General features: G+C 40.2%; 1 protein-coding gene across 1 annotated transcript in view; it reads left to right on the plus strand.

Annotated features, from left to right (window-relative positions):
* The first annotated feature begins 14,449 nt into the window (after window positions 1–14,449).
* LOC127453054 (leukotriene B4 receptor 1-like) overlaps window positions 14,450–18,596 on the plus strand; it is an 81,192-nt gene continuing 77,045 nt past the window's right edge. Inside the window, exon 1 of the mRNA XM_051719067.1 lies at window positions 14,450–14,572. The gene's annotated coding sequence lies outside the window, so the exon portion shown is untranslated. The remainder of the gene's footprint in view (window positions 14,573–18,596) is intronic.

Genomic DNA, 18,596 nt, shown 5'->3' on the forward strand with positions numbered 1-18,596 from the left:
CTGAAATAGTTGCCATGAAATATAACACCTGTCCCTGTAATAGCCCTAGGCTTGGTAAAGAACTGGAAATAAAATAAAAAGACTGCGGGCCAGGGTCAGATTTTTTGTTTAGCCAATCCGAACACTTTAAAGCACTTTTTGCCTGTCAATAATTCAGCAGGAAGTGAGTGTCAGTTTTGCAGTTGTCTTTTTGTGTCAGGATCCTGCCTTCTGTCTGGTTTCTTCTTTAATAGCAGGATCCTGACACGTATTTACTGTTTTTTCTTTTCTGTTATTTTGTGTCTATGTGTTCCTCTACCCTGCCTGTTTCTGTTCTCTGTCTTGTTCCCTGGCCCTGCCCCCTTGTTTCTCTGATCATCAGTTAATTTGCTCCACTTGCCCCTCTTGTTTGCCTGCCTGATTTCTCCCTCTTTATATTTCCCTTCTGTGCTCTGTCCTGTGCTGGATTCTTCCTTGTGTTTTTGTATAAATAAAAGACTTTTGAAGACTTTGGCAGTCTGCATTTTGGGTTCTTCCTGACAAATCACTGACAGAAGAATCCAGCCAGTTCTTGAACCCAGCAGACTTCAGCCAAATATATGGGTCTGTTCTTTTACACAGCTTCCATCCGCCAGGAACCTGTTTCCCTAGGCACAGCTCTGGATGTTGCGTCTTTGGGCTGCCAACAGAGTGGGTGGCCCATTTTGAAGTGCAGTGGCTCTCCTCAAGGCCACCCTGGAGGTGTGCTTGGAGGATACACAACTCAAACATTTGTTCCTTGCCAGACTGGATGAGCCTCTCACTTCAGAGTAGTTGGGGGGAACTTTTTGTGGCCCTATTGGGGTTTGGAGAACCACATTTACCGGCTAAGAGAGATGGAGGTCTTGTTCAGGGGAAGGACCTCCACATCGGATAACTCCTTCCCCCATCACACGGACTGGGAGATGTTCCAGTCTGCCTCTGATGATGACATCGAGCTCTACGCTGATAGCGTAATGTGTTTCATCAGAAAGTGCGTAGAGGATGTTGTTCCGACCAAAACAATACGGATCTACCCGAACCAGAAACCTTGGATTAATAGCAATGTTCGCACGGCACTTGATGCGCAGACCTCCGTTTTTAATTCCAGGAATGTGGAGGAGCATAAACAAGCCAGTTATGCCCTCTGAAAAACTATCAGAACAGCAAAACGTCAGTACAGGAACAAGACTGAAGGACAGTTCAACACCACCAACTCTAGAAGCATGTGGCAGGGAATTAACATCATCACGGTCTTTAAAGGGAATTAAAACTCCGCCATGAACACCGCTGCCTCTCTCCTGGATGAGCTAAATACTTTTTATGCTTGTTTTGAGGGAAATAACACCGCCCTCGCGGAGAGAGCTCTCGCGGCCGAAGCTACAGAGGTTAGTTCACTCTCCGTCTCTGTAGCGGATGTAACCCAATCCTTCTGACGGGTGAATATCCGCAAAGCCGCGGGTCCAGACGGCATTCCGGGCCGCGTCATGAGAGCGTGTGCGAACAAACTGACTGGTGTTTTTACAGACATTTCAACATTTCCCTCTCCTTGTCTGTGGTCCCCACATGCTTTAAAACGTCCACCATTGTGCCTGTTCCAAAGCAATCCAAAATCACTTGCTTAAATGACTGGCGTCCTGTTGCTCTGACCCCCATCATCAGTAAATGCTTTGAGAGACTAATCAGAGATTACACCTGCTCTGTGCTGCCTCCATCACTGGACCCATTGCAGTTTGCTTACCGCAACAACCGCTCCACTGATGATGCCATTGCATCCACAATACACACTGCTCTCTCCCACCTGGAAAAAAAGAACACTTATTTGAGAATGTTGTTTGTAGACTACAGCTCGACATTCAACACCATAGTGCCCTCCAAGCTTTATGTGAAACTCCGGGCTCTGGGCTTAAACAGCTCGCTGTGCAGCTGGATCCTGGACTTCCTGTCAAGCAGACGCCAGGTGGTTAGAATGGGCAGCAACATCTCCTCATCACTGACCCTCAACACTGGAGCCCCACAGGGCTGTGTTCTCAGCCCACTCCTGTATTCTCTGTACACACATGACTGTGTGGCAACACACAGCTCCAATGCCATCATTAAGTTTGCTGATGATACGACGGTGGTAGGTCTGATCACTGACAATGATGAACAGCCTACAGAGAGGAGGTGCACACTCTGACATGCTGGTGTCAGGAGCACAACCTCTCCCTCAACGTCAGTAAGACAAAGGAGCTTGTGGTGGACTTCAGGAGAAGAGAAAGAGAACACAGCCCCATCACCATCAATGGAGTACCAGTGGAGAGAGTCAGCAGTTTCAAGTTCCTGGGTGTCCACATCACTGAGGAACTCACATGGTTGGTCCACACTGAGGCCGTTGTGAAGAAGGCTCGTCAGTGCCTCTTATTCCTGAGACAGCTGAGGAAGTTTGGAATGAACCGCCACATCCAAACATGGTTCTACACCTGCACTGTAGAGAGCATTCTGACTGGCTGTATCTCCGCCTGGTACGGCAATAGCACCGCCCACAACCGCAAAGCCCTGCAAAGGGTGGTGCGAACTGCCAGACACATCATCAGAGGTGAGCTTCCCTCCCTCCAGGACATATATACCAGGCGGTGTGTGAAAAAAGCTCATAGGATCATCAGAGACTCCAGCCACCCGAGCCATGGGCTCTTCTCACTGCTACCATCAGGCAGGCGGTATCGCAGCATCAGGACCCGCACCAGCCGACTACATGACATCTTCTTCCCCCAAGCAATCAGACTTTTGAACTCTTGATCAAATACATCAGCACTGCACTTTATTACTCTTATTATCTCACACCGGACTGTCATAAATTATATTCTCTCTTAACAACACACTGGCAACTTACTATCAACCGACAGCCTGAATGTCAATACAGTACAATACAACCTACTGTATATTTTATATATACTATATATACTATTTTTATTGTATAATGTGTATTCTATATTGTGTGTATTGTATACTGTACATTGTATGTTATTATTTGTATATTGTGTTGTGTGTAATTATGTGTATATTAGATTTTAAATTGTGTTGTGTAAATCTGATGTTATTGTAAATTGGTATGCATCACTGTCACGACTACTATGTTGCTCGGAACTGCACCCAAGAATTTCACACACTATTGCACTTGTGTATATGGTTGTGTGACAATAAAAGTGATTTGATTTGATTTGATTGACCTTCCCTTGGGTTCACCATGCCCCAAGCATTGCAGAAAAAGGAGGACTGCTGAGTGGTGATTTAAAAGTAAATTGGAATGCAACATCATGTCCATATGGTGATTTTAATGCAACACTTACATTAGAATGCCACCTATTACAGTGGCCACCATGTTGGATTGTGGCGTTTATATTTTTTCCCCCACTACTCCTATAAAAAAGGTCTCAGATGATCTTCTGTTCAAGCCGCAAATAAATGATTGAACAGAATTGAGATGATCACCTTTGTTGAATAGTTACACCAGTACAAAGTTGATTGGAGTGACCGCAGTGCTTGACTGTGCTGACTTTCAGATTGGTATGTCCCTTTGATGTCTGTTAGTCCTTTGCAGTGTGGTGAGTGGAAAGTGTGCAGAAATTTGAAGCGGCAAGTTACAGGTTTAATTCTGCCCTGGGGCAACTTGCAGAGTGGTGTTGGTTTGCTTTGTGTGTCATATTCAGTCTGTGTTCTTTTTATCCTGCTTAGTGTGGTACAATGCTTGTCATTTCGGTGCTGTGGCACCTACTGTATTTGTTAGTTTTCTTCTTGGAGGCAATGCACCAAAGGTGCTTCTTATTATTATTGTTCTTCTGATATATATGTTTTGTTAAAAACATATACACTCACCGGCCACTTTATTAGGTACAATTACACATCTACTTATTCATGAGATTATCTAATCAGCCAATCGTGTGGCAGCAATGTAATGTATAAAATCATGCAGATATGGGTCAGGAGCTTCAGCTGTTCCAGTTACTGCCGGCACGCTGCACAAGTCTGTGTTTGTAGCTTGCGAGCTTGCTTAGCATTGCTTATTCTTGCTTATTCATGTTCATCGTTTTATCCTTTGCCATTTTAACGCATGCTTTGGGTTTTTCCACTTTTCTACTGTTTATTTTACCACGTGCACCCGTTTCTCTCGTTTTTTCTTTTTTTCTGCTTGTCTACATCTCGCGTCTTGACTGTGTGCATTTGTTTGCTCCACTGTGTTTTACATGGATTGTTGGATCAATCTCAAACATCTGCTGATTGTAAACCACATCGAACCACATCAATCTCAAACCCTCGTCGCTCAACAACAACAACAACAACAAACAATTGTGGTAAGTCATGGCATCCGCTCATGTTATTTCTTCCTGCATTGCATGCCACATGTTTACTATAGCTTCTTCCTTTAGCAGTAAGGGATTCACATGTGATAAATGTAAGGAATTAGTCAGGCTGATGGAGAAGATTAATGAGTCAGAGATATGCATCTGAATGCTAGTGGAGGTCAGTGAGAAAGAGAAGCCGGTAGATACTGTTTTGGATGCGGGTAGAACAGCGAGTAACACACACACTTTGGTTCCGGCTGTAGAGACCCCGCAGCAGGGCGTTTGGGTGACGTCTCAGTGGCATACTCGCTCAGCAAAGTAATTCCCATAGTTCCATTTATGTTATTCCATAGTTTTGATGACTTTACTATTATTCTAAAATGTGAAAAAAATTATAATATAGAATGAGTAAGTGTTTCAAAACTTTTGAACGGTAGTGTATATTTAAGATAAACCATAGGGCTACTAAACATTAGATCTCTTTCTACCAAAGCACTAATTGTATATTAAATTATTACAGTTCATTGTTCAGATGTGCTTTGTTTGACTGAAACCTGCCTTAAACCGGTGAATATATTAGTTTAAATGAAACTACTCCCCCAGGTTATTGTTATAAACATGAGCCTCGTCTGAAGGGATGAGGAGGAGGTGTTGCTACAATTTACAGTGAAGTTTTTGGTGTTACTCAGAGGACAGGATATAAGTTTAAGTCTTTTGAACTAATAATACTTAATGTGACACCATCAGATATAAATAAAAAATCTCTGTTGTCTTTTGCCCTTGCTACAGTATATAGATCACCTTGGCCATACTCTGGTTTCCTTGGTGAATTTGCAAATTTTCCATCAGACCTAGTAGTTAGTGTAAAAAGAGCTGTAATTGTTGGTGACTTGAACATTCACATAGATAATGAAAAGGACACATTGGGATTAGCAATTATCAATATTCTCAACTCTCTTGGAGTCAGACAAAATGTGACAGGACCAACTCATCCCCATAATCATACACTACATTTAATTCTGTCATATGGAGTTGATGTCAGCTAATGTCACTCAATCTACACCACGTTATTGTTCAGGTAGAACTATTCTTTCGACCACTAAAGATAGCTTCGCTAATAATCTTCCAGAATTGGCTCACATACTCAGTAAGCAAAAAAGTCTAGAAAAACTTGATATAATAACAGAAAATATAAATACAGTCTTCTCAGCACTCTTGATAGTGTCGCACCCCTTCGATTAAAGAAAATTAAAGAAAAAAGCCCTGCACCATGTTACAATGATCACACTCATGCTCTCAAGAGAGCAGCTCTGAAAATGGAGCACAAGTGGAAGAATACAAAATAGAGGTATTTTGCGGTGCATTTAAGAATAGTGTCTGTAGCTACAGACATGCACTAAAATCTACCAGGTCAGCATATTTTAGCAAACTCATAGAAAATAACCACAACAATCTGAGGTGTTTATTCAGTACTGTGGCTAAATTGGTTAGGAATAAAGCATCGACTAAACCAGATATTCCGTCGCAGCACAATAGTAATGACTTAATGAATTTCTTTACTGATAAAATTAAAATAATCAGAAATAAAATTGGAACTATGCAATCAACTGTCACAGCACCTCAAAAAACAGTGTCTCATAATTTTCCTCACAAGCAGATTCAATCCTTCAGTCATAGGTCATGAAGAGCTGACAAAACTTGTCAAAAAATCAAAAGCCACAACATGTATGTTAGATCCAATACCAACTAAGCTCTTAAAAGAGGTATTCGCTGTAATCTCAGAACCTCTTATTAATATTTTTAACTCCTCGCTATCTTTGGGACATGTCCCAAGAAACTTTTAAATGGCAGTTATCGAACTGCTTATTAAGAAGCCACAGCTTGATCCTGGAGAATTGGCTAACTACAGACCGATTTCAAATCTACCATTTATGTCTATAATACTAGAAATGTAGTGTCCTCCCAACAATGATCATTTCTACAGAGAAATGGTATATATGAACAATTTTAGTCAGGATTTAGGCCCCATCACAGTACAGAGACTACACTTATCAGAGTTACAAATTACTTGCTCTTATCATCTGATCGCGGCTGCACTTATCTTCTAGTGCTTCTAGATCTTAGTACTGCCTTCGACACAATGGATCACAACATTCTCTTGAATAGGTGTTATTTGATCAATCAAAATCAAATTTCCAATGTTTATAGAACAGCATTCTTCCACCTCAGAAATATTGCTAAGTTATGACACATGCTCTCGTTTGCTGATTCATGACCTCAAGACTAGATTATTGTAATGCATTACTGGGAGGATGTCCAGCAAGTTCATAATAAATAAACTTCAATTGGTTCAAAATGCAGCTGCCAGAGTGCTGACTACAACCAAGAAATATGATCATATTAGCCCAATTTTATCGTCCTTACAATGGCTACCTGTTAAATTTCTTATTAATTGTAAAATTCTGTTAACTACATACAAAGCTTTGAATGGTCTAGCTCCACAGTACTTAAGTGACCTTCTGACATGCTATATTCTGTCACGTTCATTATGATCACAAAATTCTGGCTTGTTAATAATTCCAAGAATATCAAAATCCACAAAATGAGGTAGATCCTTTTCATATTTGGCTCCTAAACTATGGAATAGTCTCCCTAACATTGTTCGGGATGCAGACACACTCACTCGGTTTAACTCTAGACTAAAGACTCATCTATTTAGCCAGGCATACACCTAATTTATCCATCAACTCACAATTAGGCTGCTTTAGTTAGGTCTGCCGGAACCTGAAACATTGATCATGATCTATAGATCATGATCAGTGTTTCAGGTTCCTGAATTTTATGTAGAGTTATAACTCTGCATAAAATTGAATGGCATCTATGCTAATATTATTCTATTTGTTTCAATGTCTCAACCTCAGGACTCCTATCCCAAGGTCACCAGAACCGGCCGGATCCAGCTCCATTCCTTCCTGTGATGATGACAAAATGCAGCCAGTGCCAGCCATATATAACTTCAGTCTATTACGATGGACCTCAGAGGATGAACTGATGCCAGCTCCAACCATAAGACATGGGATACTTCATATGCCATTGCCTGAACCTTGGACTTAGGATAGACCTCAACGAAATTACCGGCCGGTTGAACTACAAAGAACCTCACTGATTTCGGCCTGCATCACCTTGTTCTAATAATGGACTACACTCTTAAAATTGAATATATAGACTATCAATAAATTGTCAACAAAAGCCTTCTTCAGCCAACTAACAAAGGACAATGCATATATATGAACTTCTGCAGTTAATCCAGGATGAACTACAAAGACATTAGTCATTAATCTTACAGTTCTTATAAAATCTTTGTTTAAACAGTGGCCCTTAACACTTACTTAGTTTAATAATTTTAAACCATGCACTGCACATAAATAAGTAATATTGGCATTATATTCATGCTGTTAGCCAGAGGGGAACTGGCCCACACAGTGAGCCTGGTTTCTCCCAAAGTTATTTTTCTCCATTAACCAACATCTTATGGAGTTTTGGGTTCCTTGCCACAGTCGCTTTCAGCTTGCTCACAGGGGTTCTAAATACAACCTCTAACCTTGCTCACAGGGGTTCTAAATACAATTATTATTACATTTTTATACACAATTTACAATCATATTTAATCAAACTACACAATAATCACTCCAAGACTTTATATTTATTTTTTGTTAATGCATGATTTCCTGTAAAGCTGCTTTGAAAGTATGTGTGTTGTGAAAAGTGCTATACAAATAAAAATGTTTGACTTTATTTAATGTTCACATCAACCATCAGATTGGGGAAAAAATTTGACCTCAGTGATTTAGACCGTGGCATGATTGTTGGTGCCAGACCGGCTGGTTTGAATATTTCTGCTGATCTCCTGTGATTTTCACGCACAGCAGTCTCTAGAGTGTAAAGAGAATGGTGCAAAAAACAAAAAACATCCAGCGAGTGGTAGTTCTGTGGACGAAAACGCCTTGTTGATGAGAGAGGTCAACGGAGAATGGCCAGACTGGTTCAAGCTGACAAAAAAGCTACGGTAGCTCTCCCCTCTGTGTAACTGTAGTGAGCAGAACAGCATCTCAGAATTCACAACATTTCAAACCTTGTGGTGGATCGGCTACAACAGTACCACTTTGGGTTCGACTTCTGTCAGCCAAGAACAGAAAACTGAGGCTGCAGTGGGCCCACCATTTGTGTACCTCAGCAGAAATCCAGATTTGTCAGACCAGGCAATGTTTTTCCAATCATCTTCTGTCCAGTTTTGGTGAGCTTGTGCTCACTGCAGCCTCAGTTTCCTGTTCTAAGATGACAATATGGTACCAGGAGGGATATACTGCTTCTCTAGCCCATCTGCCTCGATGTTCAACATGTTGTACGTTCAGAAATGCTTTTCTGCATAGAACTGTTGTAGCATGTGGTTATTTGTGTTACTGTCACCTTCCTGTCAGATTGGACCAGTCTGGCCATTCTCCTCTAACCTCTGTCATTAACAAGCCGTTTACGCCCATAGAACTGCTGCTTGCTGGATGTTTTTTTGTTTTTCGCACCATTCTCTTTACACTCTAGAGCCTGTTGTGTGCCACAGCACCTTTTGTGCCAATGACCAGGCCAACCTCTAAAGCCATTCACCAAGCACAATGCAAACAGCTCCAGCACAACAGAGGCCCAATGTTTAAACCAGCTGAGGTGGTGATCAAACTGGTATTCACCTACTTTTGTAAACTAAAGCACAGCACTATAACCACTGCGCCACACAATCACCTAGTTTGACTGACATCAAAGAGACATTTTTGGTTGAGAGTACATACCTATTGCTGAGTAAATATTGTAAAAGCTTTTTAATTGAAGCAGGAATTTTGCAATAAAGTGCAGTCTGCATTGTTGTAAGCACAACATGAAGACTCATAGATCAACAGAAATTTTGAGCTTTGTCAACTGAATGGCCCAGAGGTTAACACATTGGAATACGGCTGAATAGGCTGTGAGTCCAGGAAAGAGCAGTTTTAAAATGTTTACTTCTGTTGATCTATGAGTCTTCATGTTGTGCTTACAACAATGCAGACTGCACTTTATTGCAAAATTCCTGCTTCAATTAAAAAGCTTTTACAATATTTACTCAGCAATAGGTATGTACTCTCAACCAAAAATGTCTCTTTGATGTCAGTCAAACTAGGTGATTGTGTGGCGCAGTGGTTATAGTGCTGTGCTTTAGTTTACAAAGTAGGTGAATACCAGTTTGATCACCACCTCAGCTGGTTTAAACATTGGGCCTCTGTTGTGCTGGAGCTGTTTGCATTGTGCTTGGTGAATGGCTTTAGAGGTTGGCCTGGTCATTGGCACAAAAGGTGCTGTGGCACCTATTGTATCCTATAGTATTATTATTATTATTCCTCCCCAATGGGAGTCTATGACAGATCATAGAACTGTTTGTAGGAAAATTATGACATTTGGCACACTGATAAGGGCAGTCATGAATAGTCCCCATAGCAAATGACAAACTCCATAGCACCACCACCAGTTCAAAGATTCACTTTTCTTTTGCACGGATCTTTTAAACCTTTTGTCCTAGAGACACAATTTTTTTTTTACTTTAAACATCATATTACAAGATTTAATTTTAGGGGTCCATTTGTATCATAAAGAGGAGAGTATCCTCTGAAAAATCTGCCTATTGCAGTGGCAGCCATCTTGTATTATGATGTTTAAAGTTTAAAAGTTTCATGTCCTTCAATCTTTGTCCGATTTGTCCAAACAATGTCTTGAAATAATCTCCAGACCAAGCAGCACAGAAATTATAATACAGAATTTTGAGTTACTGGGTCACAAAGTTAACAAGGTCAATATGAAAATGGATTTGAGGCTGTATCTCTGCAATACTTAGTCCTATCTAAACAAAACTTGGTTTGCTTCATGAAGACCATGGTCTGAGGGCACATGCAGAATTTTGCAACAGTGCCACCTATGGGTCAAGAATTGTGAAAAATGCTGTTTTTGCCTATAACTTTTGAACTGTATGTCCTAAAATCAAGGGGTTGGTGTCTGTGAATTCCTGAGATGATGTGGATTTCAACCATAGTGTCTCTCTGCCATATTTTAATAAAAAGTTATATGTTTTGGAATTGGAATGCATCATCTACATCATGTCCTGAGGATACCTGAGCAGTTTTGAGACAGTGCCACCTATAGTTAAAAAGATAAACCACACTTGTGTGTGGACTCTGAACTTGACATGTCTCTTTGCTATCAGCCAGCCTTGTCAACTGTGTGGCACTGCATGAAAAAGTCTGATCAAAGATCTGAGGTCATGGGTTTAAATGCCCAGCTCACCAAATCATGCAGTTAAAATTTCTGTTGTTATGGAGATCTTTGCATTGTGCTTACTGAATGGTTGCTGGGCTTCAAATAAAATGTAGTTTGTGTTTGTTGAAAAGTCAATAAAAATTTGATAATTGTGACTGTTATGCTTGGCTGTGATCCTCTAAGCTTGGTATATTCCTTTGTTTATTGCCAATGTTGTAGCAGTGTGGTGCAGTGGATGGCACATTGGCCTGTGGAATGGAAAGGTGTAGGCTTGAAACCAGCCTGTGGTCCATTTGAATCATCAAGAGGAGAGTGTGTATATAAATATATTACAAAGGAAAATGAATATGCAGTTGGGAGACAGCACCACCTAGTGATCAAAATGCTCATTCAATTCAAACTAAACTCTTTATGAATCATTGCTTCCTTAGTCTACAGTGCATCCGGAAAGTATTCACAGCGCTTCACTTTTTCCACATTTTGTTATGTTACAGCCTTATTCCAAAATGGATTAAATTCATTATTTTCCTCAATTCTACAAACAATACCCCATAATGACAACGTGAAAAAGAAGTTTGTTTGAAATCTTTGCAAATTTATTAAATAAAAAAAAATAAATAAAAAAAATTACAAGTATATAAGTATTCACAGCCTTTGCTCAATACTTTGTTGAAGCACCTTTGGCACCAATTACAGCCTCAAGTCTTTTTGAGTATGATGCTACAAGCTTGGCACACTTATTTTTGGGCAGTTTCTCCCATTCTTCTTTGCAGGACCTCTCAAGCTCCATCAGGTTGGATGGGGAGCGTCGGTGCACAGCCATTTTCAGATCTCTCCAGAGATGTTCAATTGGGTTCAAGTCTGGGCTCTAGCTGGGCCACTCAAGGACATTCAAAGAGTTGTCCTGGAGCCACTCCTTTGTTATCTTGGCTGTGTGCTTAGGGTCATTGTCTTGTTGGAATAAGAACCTTTGCCCCAGTCTGAGGTCCAGAGCGCTCTGGAGCAGGTTTTCATCAAGGATGTCTCTGTACATTGCTGCATTCATCTTTCCCTCGATCCTGACTAGTCTCCCAGTTCCTGCCGCTGAAAAACATCCCCACAGCATGATGCTGCCACCACCATGCTTCACTGTAGGGATGGTATTGGCCAGGTGATGAGCGGTGCCTGGTTTCCTCCAGACATGACGCTTGCCATTCCGGCCAAAGAGTTCAATCTTTGTTTCTCATGGTCTGAGAGTCCTTCAGGTGCCTTTTGGCAAACTCCAGGTGGGCTGTCATGTGCCTTTTACTGAGGAGTGGCTTCCGTCTGGCCACTCTACCATACAGGCCTGATTGGTGGAGTGCTGCAGAGATGGTTGTTCTTCCGGAAGGTTCTCCTCCCTCCACAGAGAAATGCTGGAGCTCTGTCAGAGTGACCATCGGGTTCTTGGTCACCTCCCTGACTAAGGCCCTTCTCCCCCGATCGCTCAGTTTGGCCAGGCGGCCAGCTCTAGGAAGAGTCCTGGTGGTTCCAAACTTCTTCCATTTACGGATGATGGAGGCCACTGTGCTCATTGGGACCTTCAATGCTGCAGAAATTTTTCTGTACCCTTCCCCAGATCTGTGCCTCGATACAATCCTGTCTCGGAGGTCTACAGACAATTCCTTGGACTTCATGGCTTGGTTTGTGCTCTGACATGCACTGTTAACTGTGGGACCTTATATAGACAGATGTGTGCCTTTCCAAATCATGTCCAATCAACTGAATTTACCACAGGTGGACTCCAATCAAGTTGTAGAAACATCTCAAGGATGATCAGTGGAAACAGGATGCACCTGAGCTCAATTTTGAGTGTCATGGCAAAGGCTGTGAATACTTATGTACATGTGATTTTTTTCGTTTTTTATTTTTAATAAATTTGCAAAGATTTCAAACAAACTTCTTTCACGTTGTCATTATGGGGTATTGTATGTAGAATTTTGAGGAAAATAATGAATTTAATCCATTTTGGAATAAGGCTGTAACATAACAAAATGTGGAAAAAGTGAAGCGCTGTGAATACTTTCCGGATGCACTGTAAGTCTTCAGAAAATGGTGGAGAGAAATTTCTATTTTTATTTTTCATTCAAAACCTGCTGACTCTCAGCTTGGTATGTCTATTTAGCATATTTGAAGCTTGTATTTGCAAGATATCATTACTAGTCTTTCCTTTCATTCTGCTGTGTTTGATACTGTATAAGCCATATCGGCTCTCCACCATTTTGAATACTTTCATTTTATTCAAAACGTGCTGACTCTCAGATTGGTATGTCTCTTCATCACCTGCAAAGCTTGTGGCAATGTGGTGCAGCAGTCAGTGAGCCATGCCTGTGTGCTGGGGAGATCAAAAGGTTGCCAGTTTGACATCAGCTTAGGGCAATTTGAGTATTTGCAAAATACTGTACATCATGTCTGTTCTTTCTTTCTGCAGTGTTTCATATCAGCCATATCGGCTCTCAACCATTTTGAATACTTTTTTTTTTTTTTTTTTTTAAAACCTGCTGACTCTCAGCTTGGTATTTCTCTTTAGCACCTGTGAATTTTTTTATTAGTGTGGGGTTGCTTATTATGTTTTATATATAGTCTATAGTAGCCCTATGAACTGTACATAAGAAAATTAGGAAATTTGACACACTTATAGGGGTGGGAATGAATAGCCCCTCTACCAAATTTGGGGACTCTAGAACATACTCTATAGCAAGTTCAAAATTCACTTTTTTTGTGTGTGTATCTTTTGAACCGTTTGTCCTAGAGACACAACTCATTTTTGTCTGATTACTCCTGATGATTCAAATGGACCCCTTGCATTAAGACCTAATTACTCAATATATATTCAACATATATTTCTTTATTATTTTGCAGTTATTCAGTGTTCATTTTAATTGATTTTATTCATTTAAGTTTTTACAAATTAAAATTGTTGTTCCTTCTACAAATCATCTGATTTATTTAAGTTATTTCCATCTGCTGGATCATCTTGCATCAGTAACTTACACATTTTAGTATATCCAAATGTATTAATTAAAAAAAAAATACTAATTTATTTAAACAATGTCAAATAACTGGCTGAATAATTTTTCAGAGTGCAGGTATTTGTTGGTTGTTACTACCTGGATGTTCTCACCATAGATGATGATGTGAGGCAGTGGCAATTTTGACCACCTTAAATCTTCCTTCATCTCGTTGGTCTTGGTGGTGTGGTTGGGAGGTGGAGCTGGTTCTGCTGACACCATTTTACAAATTTCAGTACCAGGTTCCCCTGTAAAGACTATATGAGGAAATTTTTGTTTTGTGTAAAACAGTAGGCCCTACACTGACATTACTGTTACACCCTTTTACTCACTCATTACTCATTAACAATGTCGAATCACTGACAGGAACTCAGATGTGTGTGTTTGTATCGGTTAAGGTTATAATAATTTATATATTAGTGCTAGAAGTCTAGGGTATGTCCTGATTAAGATTTCTAAGTAAACGTGTGAACAGTATGTGTGCAGGATGTTGATTCAGAAATTTGTAGCAGGAGGTGGTTTGATCGAGCAGTGTTTGCTCAGACAGCTTCTTTCTTTGTCTCCCTCTCTCTCTCTCTCTCTGTGTGTGTGTGTGTGTGTGTGTGTTTGATCTTAATTTGAAGTGTGTAAGTGTGTCATTGGCAGCTATGTATTTTGAAATAATGCATCACAGAAGGTCAAATGATAACGTAAATGGAAAGCTGAGACAGGAAGGAGAAACTCCACCTCCCCAGGCTTGCCTTGGAGGGAGGGAGGGAGTGGGAGAAAAAGAGAGAGATAGAGAAATATAACATGCTGCAACATGAGGCTACACAGAATGTAGGTATACCTGGAAAGAATCCACCACATTGAGGCCACCAGGAAACACTGAATTAGCTGCAGAAGTCTGAGAAGGTAAGAGTTGTTTCCTGTGATTTTGGTCAGTTGTGAAGTTCACAGTTAATTATTATCAGTAATTATGATTAACTGCTGCACACATAGGGCAATAACGATGTGCAGTCATGCTTGTAAGGAAATGATGAAAAGCTCCAGAAGAACAGTCTGTGCATGTGCTCTCTGTGGGTACAACAAGGTTTAAAAAAAAGAAAAAATAATTTGACCCGCATAAGGTGACATTTGGTCCAAATGCGTCTAAGCAGTTTGTGCGTGCGTGCAAGAGAGAGATAAATTTAGGCTATTAACTGATTTTAGATGACCAAATATATTTTTGAAATATTATTGAAAAGCCGTTATTTTATATAGGCTAATGGATACTATCTGGTTATGGTTTCTTTGCTGATAAATTGCTTATTTTGGGTGAGGCAAGTCCATTATTTTGGGCTTGTTTTTTAAGCCAGGTCGCTTGTTGTCTTGTCACTGCCACAGTGTACTGTCATTTTAAAAAGTTATTTAGTTCTCACCAGTTACCATTTGGAAAAGAGGCTGCAGAATGCTGAAACCAGAATGAAAAAATACAGTTTCTGCTTTAAAAAAATAAATAAAAAAAATTTAGTCCCTGGTTTATACAATACAGTAGGGCTCTTCAACTACTTTCTTGCAGGGGCCAGATTGTCCAGATGAAAAATCAATGGGTACCAAACATTTTTCCGTATTAACTTACCAAACACATTCATTGTAACAAACTTGTTAACATGAAAAACAAAACAAAAATAATTTGTGTTTATTTACATTAAATAGTTAGGGGTAGTTAATTAACATTTTAAGGTTTGGCCACAAATTCCTGGAAAAAGATCTGGCTGAAGAACAAACATGACCTCACACCCTCAACTAACAAATAGGTTTTGATTAACTTCGAAAATAAAAACATACAATGTAGGGTTATTGTTTATGAAAACTGAAGAAGAACATTTAGACCTGCTAGAATCTTTGACAATAACAACCCACATTGGCAGTCTAATGTAGAACTGTTTTCCCCCCATGAAATAAATGTAAAACTGAAAAGAGAGCAATATCTGTTCTTCTTTTTTCTCTATTATACTCCCATCTGATGGCATGCACAACATATGCGAAGGCACAAAAATATTTCAGAAAAAAAAAAAAAAATATCCAGCACTGTCCTCTAAGGGGTTCCGTACTGAACAGATGCAGCTGTTAAACACTTGAAGAATGGAGGAAAAAAGCAAACTTTGTATGTATTTTCTTTGAATGTTCGGTTGTCATCATCGATTTATCTTTTGTTGAAAAAGGTTGTGCATATGAGTTGACATCACTTCTGTCACAGCTATGATGTATTTTTTAAGTCTGTAGCTTTGACTGCACCCAGCAGCAGGGGCGCATTTACGCACAGGCTTATACGGGCTGAAGCACAGGGGCCTACAACTCCCATGGGGCACGGCCTACAACTCCCCTGGGGCCCAGCGGGAGGAGCGTGTTTAAACGCTTTCAGCGGGAGACTCAGTTGTTGACATGGTGACGGTGCGCAAATGTTAAAGGCCATGTAGTGCTTGTTCAGTGCACAGCAGTTCCACCCCCCCCCCCCCACCGCTCAACAACTTGAAGGGGGCCTCAGCGGACCAGCGAATGCATAGAAATTCCACATATGAAAATAATGAGTTTGCCAGAACTCTCGATTTTTGTAAGGTACGCAAGAAAAACTGCCAGTACTCTGTTGACTAAATTATAGAAGTGCAGGTATTGCGTATCAGTGAGTATCCACCCACTTCAAGCACTAATATCACAATGGCTGTGTCTCGTTTCGAAGGCTGCGTCCTCGGAGGTCGCATTTGTCGGCTGCATAAGTCATCGAGGCTGTCTCGTTTCAGAAAAGCGAGCAGGACACTGCGATTGCAGCCTTTGAATGCGACCTTCTTTCACAGGAAATGATGCATAATGGCAGTAAGGCTACAAGTCCACAGAACCTTTTTTTTATTATTTAGCAAAAAAAAAAAAAAAATAAATAACACAAAGATACGTAAAGATGGACAAGATTAGAGGAATACATACATAAACCAAGTGTAACAATACATATAATACAGAATTTAAAACATACAGTATAGACAGATATGACATATGACAGCAAACAGGTATATATCTATATTTCCATATGTCTAAGTATGCATAATAACTATATCCACAGGGTAGGATATATTTGGTGTAAAGGGGACTGGTAAAGACAGAAAATGTGTTGAGCATTTTATATTTAATCAGTAGGAATGGACATCTAAATAGTTTATGTCATACGCCCACAAAACCCCTGGCAAATCTGTAGAGTACTCATCAAATAAACAAACAATTAAACAACTAAATAAATAAACGTTAACTTACAAGCACAAATATGCCTATATCCCACAGGGAGGTACAGCAGCTGCACCCACCCAGCCAATCCTGTCCAAAAGTCCCCAAACCCTTGGACCCCAGAGCGGTGCGCTGCCCCCCTCAAAAGGTCGTCAAACGCCTACAACCTCTACGATAGTTACACTTGTGTCCCAGCCCCACCTGATCTTCTTCCCTCCTCTCCTCCCTTCTTTATCTTCCTTTCTCTTCCTTCCTTTTTTCCCAGCAGTCTCCGTACATCTGAGTGCCACCCACCAGTGGCTACTTGATGTTTGGATCTTGCTTAAAAAAAGTTAGGGGAGAGTTGAAGTGTCTCCGACGATAAGGGAAACTTGAGGGACAGAGTCATAAAGAAAAAACAAAAACAAAAAACATTGACCCCCATGAAGGCAACACACCACACAAACAGCCAAGGGCACGCAAAATCCCAAACAGGACAACTGTCACTATTCCACCTTATGGGACACTTGTTCTTTAGGACAGTACTTAAAAGAAAGAATAGAAGAGCGAGAGAGAGAGAAAAAAAGTACATGTGTATACATTGTCCTCTTATACACACTTTATTAAAATATTTTACTAGCATTTAATGGGGTGTGCACACTCGTAAGGGAAGAGGGGTTATAGACTTACGATCTCCACTATACCATGGTACAGTATAAAGGGAGAGTACTTTTATGTAATATAATGTAGTATTCAGTATATAATTATACAGTATATTAAATATATACAGTATAATATAATTATATAATAATGTGCTGAGATGATAAAATAACCATATACAGTATGCTATATTATAGTATAAACCTTCCAATATAGTAGAATGGCAAAGATTATGTAAACATGCATATTGAGATCTGTGTAGATAGGTATTTTCTACATTTTGAAATATAGAGAATAATTTGAAATTGAAAGAACAAACAAAAACATTTCATAAGTCAAATTTACATGTATGTAAAACAGAAAAATTATATTACAAAACTCAAAAACAAGAAGTCTATAACAGTTTGACAGGAATAAGAGAGGCTCAGGACCCAAACACAGAGTTAAAAGATAATTTATTAATACAAACAGAAGGGCAAAAATCAAAACAAAACTCCCACAATGGGAAAAACAAACATAAACAACCCCGTAGGAGAAAAACAACAAAAGAAGTAATCGGGGCACAGGACCGACCGACCGGACCAAACAGGAACAAGGGACCGGGACCGGGACCGGGACCGGGAAGGAATGACCGAAAACACATACAGGACCGACTAGATCATAAGATGATCTAGCACTGGATAGCACACACGAGGAGACTAAAATAGGGAGAGAAATAACCAGGTTAACAAGACAGGGCAGGTGTGACTAATAAACTAATAATGGGCAAACAAGGAGGCGGGGTATGACGTAAGACAGAGAGACACGCGGCAATACAGAAACAAAACAAAGCCACGTGCTCTCACAAGACAACAAAACACCCGAATGGTATGAGCGCACATTGCCAAGACAATAAGAGAATATACGCCCATGCAAACCAACAAACAAGGCGAGAATGCGTAGCAACACCAAACAAAGCAATGCCACACATTCTCACAATAAATGAAACCTGAGGGTACATCGCAAGGCAAACGCCACACGGTGCACGCAACAGGCGACAAAAACA

This window comes from Myxocyprinus asiaticus, chromosome 2 (assembly GCF_019703515.2).
Source record: "Myxocyprinus asiaticus isolate MX2 ecotype Aquarium Trade chromosome 2, UBuf_Myxa_2, whole genome shotgun sequence".
NCBI classification, from domain to species: Eukaryota; Metazoa; Chordata; class Actinopteri; order Cypriniformes; family Catostomidae; genus Myxocyprinus; species Myxocyprinus asiaticus.